Source organism: Cavia porcellus, unplaced genomic scaffold (assembly GCF_034190915.1).
Source record: "Cavia porcellus strain 051 isolate PalLab524CR breed Dunkin Hartley unplaced genomic scaffold, mCavPor4.1 scaffold_7, whole genome shotgun sequence".
Lineage (NCBI taxonomy): Eukaryota > Metazoa > Chordata > Mammalia > Rodentia > Caviidae > Cavia > Cavia porcellus.
Window position 1 is genome coordinate 50441186 of NW_026947490.1, and position 13726 is coordinate 50454911.

A 13726-nucleotide genomic window follows, 5' to 3' on the forward strand; every position below is an offset into this window, starting at 1 on the left:
TCTTCCTGTTATTCTGAGTCATTTATCTCAGTCTAGGTTTTACTTAACCTGTCCTAATACACACACACACACACACACACACACACATACACACACGCACGCACGCATGCACACACACACACACTCACACACACACAACACACACTGGGTTATCCAGGGCCTCATATAAGCTAAGCAAACATTCTACCATGAACTATATCCCCCCTCCTATTTTTCAAATTCTTTTATGCTGGAGAGATGGATTTCAGGGTCTTTCCTTCCTTGAGCTAGTCTTCAAAGGAACTGGGATCATGAAGGAGCCATCTCAAATCATAGCACATCAGGGATGAAGATAAGGGGATAGAGAGCTTATGAACAACAGCAGCAGTGAATCTCCCAGAAGAGATATTCCAAGGGCTGGATGCAACAGCAGCAGAGAGGAGTTCCTGCTTCTCATCAAAGCCTACAAGTCTCCCTAAGCATCCTGAGCTTGTTTCTCACTTTAGGGAACCCAGATCCGATTTTGAACTAAACCATCTAGAGTAGAGAACCTGATGTCAACCATTTTTTCTCTGCGTGATTTTCATGCATCTGTGAAACTGACGTACTAAGACTTACTGGTCTTCAAAGCTCCATTCAGCCTTTCCTTCACTAAGAGAAAATGGTTGGGAAGAGTGTTGGGATGGAAACAGACAAATTTGGTAGCTCTCAGAGTGTAGAAGCAACAGAACGGAGCACCTGTCATTGTTCCCCCATACACTCAAGGTGAATTTAGGTTTTTGCCTGCCATCTCTTCTCTTTCTTTCTACCCCATCCTTATTTTCTTCATCCTGTGTGTGGGTCAACTGTTCAGAGGTGCTATATTATAGAGGTGCTATAGACTGAAAGTTTTTTTTTTTGTTCACTTCAAATTCATATGCTGAAACCTAATCACCATGAGATGTTATCAGATGGAGATCATTGAAAGATGATTATGTCCCAAGAGTGGAGATCTCATACATAGGATTAATGCCCTTGTAAAAGAGGTCCCATGGAGATCCCTGACCACTTTCATCACATGAGACACAGTGAGAAGATGGTTGTCTATAAACCAGGATATCTTCATCAAACTCTGAATCTGCCAAGATTTTGATCTTGGACTTTCCAGCCTTAAATACTATGAGAAATAAAGGTCCCCAATCCATGAAATTCTGTTGTATCATTTCAAGTAGATTACAGCAAGAGATAGACACTCTTGGATTACCAGAGACAAATCTGAGTCCTCCTATAAGATTATTCGCCTCTTCCCATCACAACTGCTTAGTTTTTAGATCCCAGAGCTGAGGGAAGGTTTAGTCTTCCCTAAGAAGTCTGAAATTCTTTCACTGCTGTGGTCAAAAAATTTCTTTCATGTCTGTTGTATATTAAAAACTGGTGGTTAACCTAATGCCAGTGTAATTAAATAACCATAGTGCTGAGTATAGATGTTTCACCTGAGGAAAATTGCCCTCACAAATAGAGACATGGAGAAGGAGAGAGTGGGCATTAAGGCTTTGAGGCGTGGAGGCTTTGTGAGTTCTCCTGCGAGTTGCTGTTTGAGCCAGCTGTTGGTTCTCCTGAAGAAGCTCTGGTCCTCACATTGAGCATTGCTTCCTGGCTCTTGAGGGGAAGATGTGTGCCACTTGGTCTCCAGGATGAACTCGTCTCTCTGGCTTCCTGGCATGTACTTGACTGTGCTTGACGTCAGGGAGCTTGGGACCTCCGTGTCACTGAGGATGGTTGTGGTGCTTTTCAGGACAGCCTTAGTCTTTGTTGAGTGTGATTTCTCGGCTCCAGCACAGAACACTCAACCTATCAGCACAGCTCCTCACCCAGATGGCATAGACTTTCTGTTTTCCACTGCTGATTTTTGGACCTTCCCAGCATGGATCTGTAAAAGAGACTGGTGTGGGTCCTTCTTGTGGGCTCTGGACCTCCAGTTGGACTTCTGGGAGGCATTGTCATGGACTCTAGGTTTTCATCTGGACTCATGTGGGACATTGCTGTAGGATTTAGGCCCTTGGCTAAATACTCTGTGTCTTTGGTGTTGTAGATAGATTTCCCGAAGTTTCTTGTGTTAACTCTGGATGAGCATCACAAAATAATAACATAAATCCCATGTCCTGATTTAAATTGTTCTCACAACCCCTGACTACAACAACATCCAACTATTACCCTTTCTGGGATAATTCAGCATATAAGAATCAAAATTACACTGTTATACCACATGCTAGCGGTAGCTCAATAGAGATACTGAGAAAGGTGCAAATAATTCTTGCAGAATTATTTTTTCACACAAGTGAAAATCAAGTAAGAGATAGTAGCAAGATAAAGATGATGTTACTGTGAAACTGAGTGTGCTTATCTCTTTAAAATATTCCATGAACAGGGAACATGACATAGAAAGAAAGTCCACATTAAGAAAATTATACTCATAGAGAAATTACTTAAACCTAAGTGCCATTTGTTCTGGGTTCAACAGTGGCATCTCAGTCAACACAGAGACCATTTACAATTAGAACCAAGAAAATAAATCAAATTTTGCTTTATTAGATTAAGACAAAGGCTATTATTTGGCAAGCAGAATTACAGATATTTTCTGTTTTCACAAGGAGTAACCATACTAGCCTGTACATTCACAGGAAGAAAAGATATTTATAAGAGAGCAAAGTGTGTTACTATTTAGGGTGAACTGGGAGAAAACACAAAGGAGAGAGCTATTGAAGTTAGAATACCTGCCACTGTCTTTTCTCACTCCAGTCCCTTCGTTCTCCCTACTTTAATAATCACACAGCCACCATCTACTTCTACATATCATCATTTCCTGATTTTGAGTTCAGTAGGTGTTGGCCCATTTTGAAGACACGTCTGGGTTTGGATAAGGCTGTGTTCTTAATTAAGCCTGAATGTGAGGACGGAGAGGGTGGTGAAATGATAAAGATAAAGATCAAAGTCAAACATGGTGGCATGTTCCTGAAATAACAGTACTCTTGAGAGGCAGAGACAGGAGTACCACAAGTCTGAGCTCAGCCCAGGTAACTTGGTGAATTAGTAAGACCCTGTCTCAAAATAAATAAAAAATGAGCTGGGCATCAGCTCAGTGTGAGTCTTGAGTTCAATTCCCAGTTCTGCAAAAAGGAAAGAAAACAAAGAATCAAGGACCCCGAGACAGGGAATGGAGGGGCTTCCGTTCTAAATTGACATCAACTGACATTGATGGTGAAGAGACCCAGTTCCATGAGTCTGTTTTTCTTGAAAACAGAGTTTTGAATGATTCAGCACATAACGATTACACCTGTGTTGGAATTCAAATGCATGAGCTAGAAAAGTAACGGCAGGCCAGGAGTTAGGTTATGGCTGGGGTTTCAGGTGAATGCTTCTGCTTAAAAGTTACTTACTGTTCAGGCCTTGTGAAAATTTATAGTTTCTAAATCTGACACAGGGTGGCGCTTTGAGACCAGCCACGTTGAGCAGAGACCCATGAACAGGAATTAGGAGGCAGTACTGGGAATATCTGGAGTAAATCAGAACTGAGCACAAACACTTTTTGGTTCAAGTGGGTCCTCTCTACTTCTCTTCATCTTTTCTTTCTTTGTTATTTTTCCTCCCGATACTTGGAATAGACCCCAAGGCCTTCACACCGAACTATATCCCCAGCCTTATTTTTTATTTTGAGACAAGGTCTCGGTGAGTTGTTAAATAGCTCAGGCTGGACTCCGATTTGCAGTCCTCTTACCTCAGCCTCCCAGACTGTTGGGATTATAGGCGTGCGCCACCATGTCTGGTTGAATAATTTTGTTTCTTTTGAAGCCACATTAGGATGGTACATTGAATTATGTTTCATTATTAAAGATAATTTGTGTTGAAGCTATTTTTTTTTTCTCTTAGAAGTTAGGAAACATTTTAAAAATACTACTTGAAATGGCAGAAGTATGTTGCAAGATTTAATTCTCTTTTCTGGCATGATAAAACCAGCAGATTACTTCTCTGTATCAGTAGGAAACACAGCTAGAGGGATCTGTCTGAACATTCACTTCTTTATTCTGAACTCCAGAAGGCATCTTGAAGTTAAATTTACAAATTGGTAAAATGAAAGAACTCAAATACACCCCCCTACACATGACTTGTGGTTGCTTCCAATATAATACTTACCAGGGCAAGAGGGTAAGGTCTTCTGATTTACTAGAGATTTTCCTACATTTTGCTTATCTTGGTCATCAGTTGCTGCTTGATGGGTTTGTTTTGCACTTCTTAACTTGCCAGTGTTGATCCTCAGTGGAGAGAATGGAAGCAAACTAGAGCCAAGTGCTCTTCCTTCTCTGCTACCTGTCGAAGTGACACAACTGCTTCACCCAAGGCACCATCCTTCCTGTTCACCTGAGTGTCCAGAGATTGCTTCGAATCCCTAAGGGTCTTCCTTGCTGCCTTAGTGTGGTCCTTTTGTCCTCTGGCCCTATCCAGCTCCAGGTCTCAGTCTCCTCCCAACCACCTTGCAGTGTTCTAGTATGAACCCAGGACCTTGTGCAGGTTAGGTAAGTGATCTAACGCTGAGCTGCCTCTGCAGCCTCAAGGATCTTTCTAACACCGGTCCTCACAGTTCTCAGCCCTTTTGGATGCACACTGATCTTTTTCATTTTTTGCTAGTTCTAACCGAGGTTCACTACAGAGCCCCTTTGCATCCTATTTAGTTGTTCTGTACTGATCTACTTTTCTAATATTTTAAGAAACTTTTCACTTATCTTTGAGCTATACATTTCTCTTTTCTGGACTTACAGATGCCTTCCCAAAGGTCCAAATGACCATACAGGATCACTGTTTTGGGTGCTAAGTGGATTTGAGGATGACAGTGTTTTCCCATGTCTTTCTCCCTACTGAGGACCAATATTTGTCTTTATTCCTATTTTGTCAATTAGTTCTTTTTTTCTTTTCTTTCTTTCTTTTTTTTTTTTTTTTTTTTTGCTTAAGTTTTTAATTTCTAGCAAATTTTTTCATGCTTCTGAGAACCAGACATGAGCCAGGAAGAAGAGACTATATGACAGTAAATGTAAAGAAACTGTTTACCAATACAAGCAAAGTTCTTATCAAGGCACCTCGCACAGTCATCGTCCAGTAAATAAAAGCTCTGATTAGTTGTTTTCCAATCAGTTTAACTCAGTGTGTTTTCAAATGCATGCTTGATGCTAACTGCTTTGTAGTGGAGATAGAAAGAATTAATAAGCCACAATCTTGTTCATCCAGATGCTCTAAGTTGAGGCATCTAAATGAATGATTGAGAAACTGTTGGAAGAAGGGTGACAGAAGATGAGATGAACCTGGAAGGTCTTCCTGGTCAGCGTCCTCAGATGACTTGACAGTAAGGGGCAGGAGGCCAGGAGGCAGCCGGGTGGGGCCCTAGAGCTGCTGTCTGAACCTCAGATTGCTGGTGCTGAGAGGCTGTGTGTTTTCCTTTCTCCTACTGGCAGGGATCATGAGGAAGGGTTCAGCTGGAGGTGCTCCTGGTAGGAAGGGTAGGTTGTGCTAGGCATGGAAGCAAGAACACAGAAGTCTGCACCCAAGCCCTTTGAGACACTGCACGACCACAGTGGGGACCATTCAGGACCTCTAGGCCAGTAATTGTCTTGATTGTGTTTTGAGAGGTGACTTGAGTTGAAGGGAAACCCTGACTTCTCCTTGGGAAAGGAGGTGTTGGGACTGTCATTGGAGCAGTGGATGTCCCTTTGCTGCCACAGGAAGTCTCTGATAGGTCTCTGAAAAGGGCTGTGGAGGTGAGAAACAGTGTTTTCTCACAGCACATCCAGCTGCAGTGTAGCCTGGGGACCTCTCTGACCTCCAGATGGCCTCTGTTATCTAAGGCTGGGCTGTCTGAGAACATGACTATTGCTAGTGTAGATGGCTTTTCAGATGACATTCCTGAGTGTTCTCAAGTTCCTGTCCTGCTTCTGCTTTAAAAAAAGCCGCATTTCCAGCAGCATCCCCAACAGAATGCTCCTAGAGGGTATGTGTACGTGCATCATGCAGGTAGACAGAGAAGATAACAGACAGGGTTTGAGATGAGCAGGGCGAGCTCCCCCATCTTACCCACAACCTGCCTTCTTCCATGTGCCTGGGCCACATCACTGAAGGCCACATCACTGAATCCCATGGGAGCTTAGTCTTCCGTCCCAAACAGATGCCTCAAGCCTGAGACAGCTGGGCTGAGAAAAGCTGGTGTTTATAACTAGATTCAGCAGCCTGTTAAGGCTATAATGGGCTTTCAGAGTCCAGATGGCCACCCCTTTGGCCAACTGCATCTGGCTGAGAATGCCGCAAATCACGTAGCTGGCAGGAGTGTGGGAGATGACTCTTGGGGGGCGTGAAGAAGGGATGGACTGAAGGAAGTATTTATGCCACACTTCTCATGTGTCTGAGATATTTTCTCCCTTTCTGATGCAAGGCCTTTCTCCCTTCCCCTCCCTGCAGTGCACAAAGATCAAAACTCAGAACAGACAGCTGACTCTACCATGTCTGACCCCGCTTGCCTTTCTATGATGGCAGGTGACAGGGCTTTTCCTAGTAAAAACTTGAAAAATCTTTAGTTAAACTTAATCAGCTGATACATGGATTACAAGTCTGATAATCATTGCAGGGCTGTTATTTGGTCCCATCAACAACTTGAAAAAGCAGTTACTTACTGTTGACTGGAGACCTTGAAAGCATCTGGGAAATCATCAGGTCTCATGCGGTCAGTGACAGGCAGACATCCTACACAATGCGACATATGGAAGCATATGTGCACATTTATGAAAAGTTCCTGAATTTTAGAGCAGGGGAATACCTTAGATATCATTTATTATTTCTGTCCTGTTCACCTCATCTTCTAAGAGAAGAACTGAGATACAGGTATAAACAACTTAGCCATAGCTACACAGTTATTTAGGAGCAAAAACTGGGCAAAATTCTGTTTCCAGCTAATCACTTGGTATTTTGTTTTTAAATTCAAGATATCTCTAAAGTTACACTCAACTTTCCAACTGCTGTAATAGATTAATTTCCAAGAGAGAATGAGGGAAGGCCGCAGCAGACACGCTATGGTCACTGTTAATAAAACCAGGAATATATTTGAACATACGTTTCTCCAAACCAGTGTTGACTACTTATTACATGCAGTCTGGTACCACCTTGTCCTCTGCAGTCTCCCTCATCTTGGTAGAAACCAGGTCCTGCTCTGAACATGATCAGTGTCAGCAACCTTGTCTGGTTGCCTTGCGGTGTTTGGAACTCGCCTAGTCCTAGTTTCCATAGTTGGGAATCTCTCCACTGATGCCTGCCCTTTAGCCCATCACATAGACTTTTTATCCCATAATGTACAACTCAGACTTCTGCTTCTTATTCCTGATGGTTGCTACCTTGTATTTTGGATTCTCAGATGCTTTTTTACTTGCTCTAGTTCTTTTCTTTTTTTGCTTTTTCTTTTCCTAGATGGAGGAGCCTGCCTCCACACTGAACCTGACACTATTTTATCTCCTGCTTATCCCATGATTCTTTGCAGCAGGGACTGTTACAGTACCACCGTCCTCTGTGCTTGCCTAACCCCAGGGCCAGTATCTCTTGGAATTTTCCTTGTTACCACCAAGGCAAAGCAGTATACCTATTTCTTCCTTAAGTACAAAGAATATAAACCACAGAGAATTTTCTCTGACTGGAATGATACAGATGTTCTTGGAAATTACCAACCATGGGTCATTTGAGGACTGAGCTTCCTGGAAGTTGAGATTAAACTGCTGAGAAAGTTTTCAAATGTAAAACAAAGATATTAAATGAACTAAAAATTAAAAGAGAAAGATACTGAATCACACCAAATACTTTTAAATGTTATTCCAAAGTATCACCTTTGAAACTACAGTAACTCTTTGGTTTACAAATGCTTCTGTTTGCAAACAATTTGGCTCCTAAACAAAATTGTTCAAGAAAATTTTGCTTCAGTTTCCAGACTCTGTGTCAAGTAACAAAGTGGACTGTGGCCATCTTCCCCATACAAACACAAACGTAGTCATCGTCTCTGCAATTGTGAGATAAATTAAGTTTGGAAATTGAGGTACCACTATAATGGCTGGAAAATTGGTATCACGGGTTGACATTTACTTGGCTAAATAAAGATAACAAATCCAAGATAAAACACCTGCTGGCTTTGATCACAGTTCACCCATAGACTCAGGAAATGGGAATACCCTAAATTCCTTCATCCCTGACTCACTTCTTGCCATAGCATCCTTTGTGTTGAAATTTCTGTATTAACTTTTGGAATCACATGTAACTACTAAAGAATTTACCCTACAAAACTTAAGCTGAAACTGTCAGATGCAAAGGAGTTATCAGAGGCCTGTGTGGGAGATCAATTATTGACTCAACCTGGTGGTTCCTACAGTTGACTGCAAATCACCTTGTACAATTCGACATGCCCAGATCAGACACCATACTAATTAAATCAGTATTTTTTTTATGGGTGAGGTCCAGGAATCCATGTCTATTTATTCGTATTTTTGGTGATACTGGGGATCGAACTCACGACCTCGCACTTGCTTGGCAAGCACTTGTGCTGTTGAGCTAACTCCCCAGCCCTAGGAATCCATATTTTAAAATAATACTTCAGCATGCATCATTCTCATCTGGGAGACTAGGTAAAACACCAGTCTCTACTGCATCTCACCTGCAGAGTTTCTAATTAATTTGGCCTGAATCGCCTACAGAAATCTGCATTTCTAACACTTTATGGGGGACATTGATGTGGGAGTCGGGGGTCATATTTTGAAGACTATCATGCTGCTCTACATATCAAAAGCAATGGTTCGTATATCATATAATATTGTAGCTATCCGAAGGGTCCTGCATGAACTCTGTCCTGAATTCCTTTATTTTTTATGCTGAACCTTTTTGTGTGTATAAAAATTGATAGGTCATACCTCTTTCTTGTCTTTATGGGTGAAACACTAAGGAATATACTTATTTCTTAAAGGAAACACTTTACAAATAAAATTTTAAACTTCAGACTTCCTGTTTTGTGTGCACTTGCCCCTGGAGGTAGAAAATCTGTCAAGCACGGAAGTCACAGACTGGTTTTTTGTTTTTTTTGTTTTTTTTTTTTTTTGGACATCCAGTTTATTGCTTTCTAGATAACAAGGATCCATTTGTGTTGCAGAGAAATGCTTATATTTTCTAAAACAAGTAACTTGTGTTTTCAGGAATCTTGATAGAGCTCTTTTGGAAGGTTTATGGGCGAGTTTTTGGTAGGAATTGTTAACCTTTTTCAAGAGTCGTGGAGAGAGGACACATCAGGGTACAAGGGAAGAGTATTTCTAACAGTTATATTTAGGTGCTGGGAGCCATAGGGGAGGGACTTAGTCCTACTGGACTTTGCTCCTTTCTGGTTGCTATTTTGGTATTACAGATAAGCGGATTAGATCTGATCAATGGTATCCATCCTCCAACTATAGCTTGTGGGTGATAAGAATGATCCAGTCCAGGATTTAAAGGAAATGTCTGTGTATTTTCTCTGACAGGCCAGAGTGACATTCTTCTGATCTTTCAGGGGTCAAACCATGAGTTTTTGATTTAAGTAGCATCCTGACCAAATGGATCATTGTATACTGATCATAGATTTGCAGAGATGAGGGGTTTGTAGGTCTCTTTCACGATTTAAGCAGAACATCGCTATTTTTTAAAACCTTCTTTGATGTTACCCTTTCAGCCCAAGGGACATACTTTGTGGGAAAGTAAGTGGCAGAGGGAGATGACTGGGTCCTCTGATTCCTGCTTCAACAGGACAATCCTGACCGGTTTGTGAGCTCACTCTTGTTGTCATTCAGGTCTGTGGGGTATGCCAATAAGGACAGCCACATGGAGCTCCTGACAAAGTAGCAGGCAAAGGACTTTTCTGAGAGTCTTTAAGACTACATGAAATGGGCTTAGCTTTACATCCAAATTCATAGACAAACAGCAAAGTCCAGTAATCATAATGGAACTGGTAACTTGACTTTGCCTAGTGGGAGGCAAAGACAGCGGCACTGTTTCATTTCTTATTTCAAAAAAATTTTTTTTACTTTTATTAGTACATGTTTATAATACATAATGATTACACTGATCATGGGGAGGTAGTACGTATATATGACACATTTTAATTGTTTATTTTTCATCCTTTTCTCCACCATTTGTTTCCAAAAATAATATCTATTGGGTGTTTGCCCAGTGGCGCCTGACCTCAGGAGACTTCCATTATTACCATGTTTAGTTCTGTGCTCAAAGTAAATTTCAAAGGATTCTTTTAAATTATTGGAGGTGATCTTTATTTTGGAGGAAAAGTGCATGTCATTTGCCATGCTGTGATAGCTGGTGTACCCATTCTTTCCTCCCATGATCATTTATTCTGCACCTACTATAGTTCTACCCTATGCTAGCTTCTGGGACAGCTAGAGTCATAACGCTTTTAGAAAAACAAGATTTCTTAGAAAGACCTCAATCTGTCCCACGCTGTCAGGGATGACAGCATTCACTGATGTTTTTAGATAAAGATGTCCTGCATGAATGAAAACAGCAGGAGTGTAAACATATTTGGGGGAGCACAGGGGGATCTAATGAAGTGAGACATTACCTTGAGTCATGTTTGTTTTTCAGGATATGATGTGGCTCCTAGCTATCTCCTAGGATCAAGGCCAAATATGTTACTCAAAGGTTGCTTTTGATTATGTTTATTTGTTTTTCTTTAGGAGCCTATCCCCTAATTCAAAATTTTTCTGAGTCTCCGCATACAGAGAAGCTCACCCTGATTTTCTTGATTCTATTTCATCACAACTATTCTGAGCAGTATGTATGGTCATTGTTCCCCACTATAGAACAAAATCATACTGGCCATAATTTTCAGGTCTGTCTACCATGGTTATTATTATCTCAGTGGAACACTGAAACAACGGAATCCTAAAGAGCCACTTTTAGGAATTTGATAAACATAAAATTTCATGGTATAATCATGATTTCATATTTGCATTATTTATATGAGATTGTCACAGATAAGATCCAAACACCCATTCTTGTTCAGATCATGGGGTCTGACCACATTGTTAAGGTAGAACTGGGGTATTTCCTAAGACCAATTGGTGTTACAATAGGCAATCATCCTGCGAAAGTATCAGGGTTCACTATGCTGTTTGTGGACCCAGCACAAAATGAAAATGTGGGTCCTGGCCAGAGTTGGGGGAATCAAACTGTTTCTTGTGGCCCACAGCCTAATACTCTGGTGGGCAGGCAGATACCCGCACCAAGACATCACAACCTTCATGTGTGGGTGTGGGCAAAGCTCTATTGCCTGCCCCTCAAGGTCAACTCCCTACCAAGAGCTCTTTGGTTTTGCCAGCTGTGTGTAGATAGATAGCTACTGCCCTACTTTGCAACCCACTCCCCTGTGCATGCATGTGTGTACACACACACACACACACACACACACACACACACACACACACACACACTGGACTTGCCTCTTGCCCATTTCAGGCCCTTCTTAGGACAAAGGGTGATAGCACAAAGATACCTCACCTCACTCCCCAGTGGCTAGTCGTTCTAAGCAGGGGATGGTTCCATTACTGGGCAGGAGAGGGTAATCAAAAACCTGTCATTGGGAAGTGGATGGGAAGCAAGATCCCAAGTGAACTGAGGCTACAAATACCCAGCACATGCTCCACTATCCTGGCAAACTTCATTTACAAAATATAAATTCAAATGCAAAATTATTAAGAATCTCAAGATGGTAATCCATCTGGAAAAGGTTAATCTTTGGACACAAAAAGTCAGGCTGGGCTTCTTTCTTTCTCTCAGATAGATAGAAGTAGGTAAGATCTGGACTCCAGAGTATTGGGAAGGCTGTGATGGCTCTCACTGCATGGTGGCCTGACAAGGAGACAAGTCGACATCCTTAGAGATCTTTGGCCAGCTCCAGGGCTTTGCTGTTTATAGTTAGACAAGCATAGGTTATACTTAGGGTGGTGCGGCACAGAGGAGGGGCTGTGCTCCCTCTCTTGATGTCTGAAGGCACATGGAGGTAAGTAATGGAGTGCTGGTTTGAACAGGTTCTGAGGAAAGGGGTGTGTGAGGTTCAGCTTTTCACAGTTACACTTGCAGCGATAGCACGGCAGATGTGGCCTAGTTTGGCAACTTGGGAACCTGTTATAGTCTTCCAGAGACCCTAAAGATTACCTTAGCATCTTGGCTCCATGATTGTGCTGGGAGAACAGCAAGGAATCATCTTGTTATAAATATTGCTTAGCACACAGGAAGATTTGGGGACCTCTTCAGGAATGGTAGCTCTGGGGAAAGACCGGACTTCTTGTTTATCTCAGCAGATTGATAGTAGTGGTTAACACTTAGTAGCTAACACTTCATGTGTAGCAACCACTTCATACCAGATTCTGTTCAATGATTTTTATGTATTCATTCAGTCCTACGGAATAGGCCTACTTGACCTCCTATTTTACAGATATGACAGCTCAGTTACATGAAGGTAACTAAACTCAAAGATCACATAGTTTATAAATAGTGGGGTCAGTCTCTGGATGAGGTATTTTGGATCCAAAGCCTGCACTCTGAATCATTCTCTCATACTGTATGGACGTCAGGCCCTGCACCAGCGCTTTGCACACTCATCAGGGGTAGGAGGGGTAGCAGTGGCATTGAGAGGGTTGGATTTAGGCGGCCACCGTTTCATTCCAAGAAGGCACAATTTGAGTTACTCATTATATGCTTTATGACTTACAAGGTATGTTTCCATATCTGATGTCATCTTATTCTTACAATTATCTGTTAAAGGAGTAAAGCATAATTACTGTAAAGCTTTGGCTCTGCCTGCTACACTGGGAAAGTTAATCTCTGAGCGTCTATGTTCTTAACCTTGCTTCTGCCTTGCAGGGCACTGTGCAATTTCTGTTTGAATCTCTGAATGTAGAAATAAACAGTTTTATGGATATCTGCTCTTATCTTAGAAGACTTCTTAAACAGTGGTGTTCCAGAACAAGGAAAATTGGTCTACTCTTATTTTTAGTATCAATCCCATAATATTTCCAAGGGATTTTCTTATGTTCCTGTCTTATCTCTGAGGGGACATCATGGAGTTACTTCTGCCTTATTAATTGTCCTGAAGTTTCTGACTTGTGAATGGTGAAATCAGGACCTGGGGCCACTGGATTGGCCTTTCTCATGTGTGTAAGCCCTGTACCATAGGAGACAGGAAATAATTGAATATGCTGTTTAAGTATGGGCTTATTGACCGTATCAAATGTACTCTAGCTTTCCCAAAGTCCAAAATTTGGGCTGCTTTTCTTCTTCTTGCTTAATTATAAGTGTTTTAATTAGATGAATTCCACTAATGGACAATTAAGTTTCAATTTAGAGGTCATATTTGAACACTGGCAGCCCCATCACAGCTTGGGCTTTCTGCAAAGTGACCTGGGTCTGGGCTTCCATCTGCTTAATGTTTCTTTGCCCATTAAGAAAAGTTAATGCTTCTTTAATTGTTTGCTTTGGGAGGGAAGCCAAGTTCTCCCCTTCCCTCAGCAATCTGCCCTTTTGCAGCTGTGACTGGATTCTGGGCAGGGGAGGAAGAGAAGAGGTAGAAGAAGAAGAGAGAGAGGTCAGAGGTGCTAGTGAGAGGAAGGTAACTCAGATGAATGGGTGGCAGTGACTTGAGGGCTTGGGGAAATCAGATTATGAG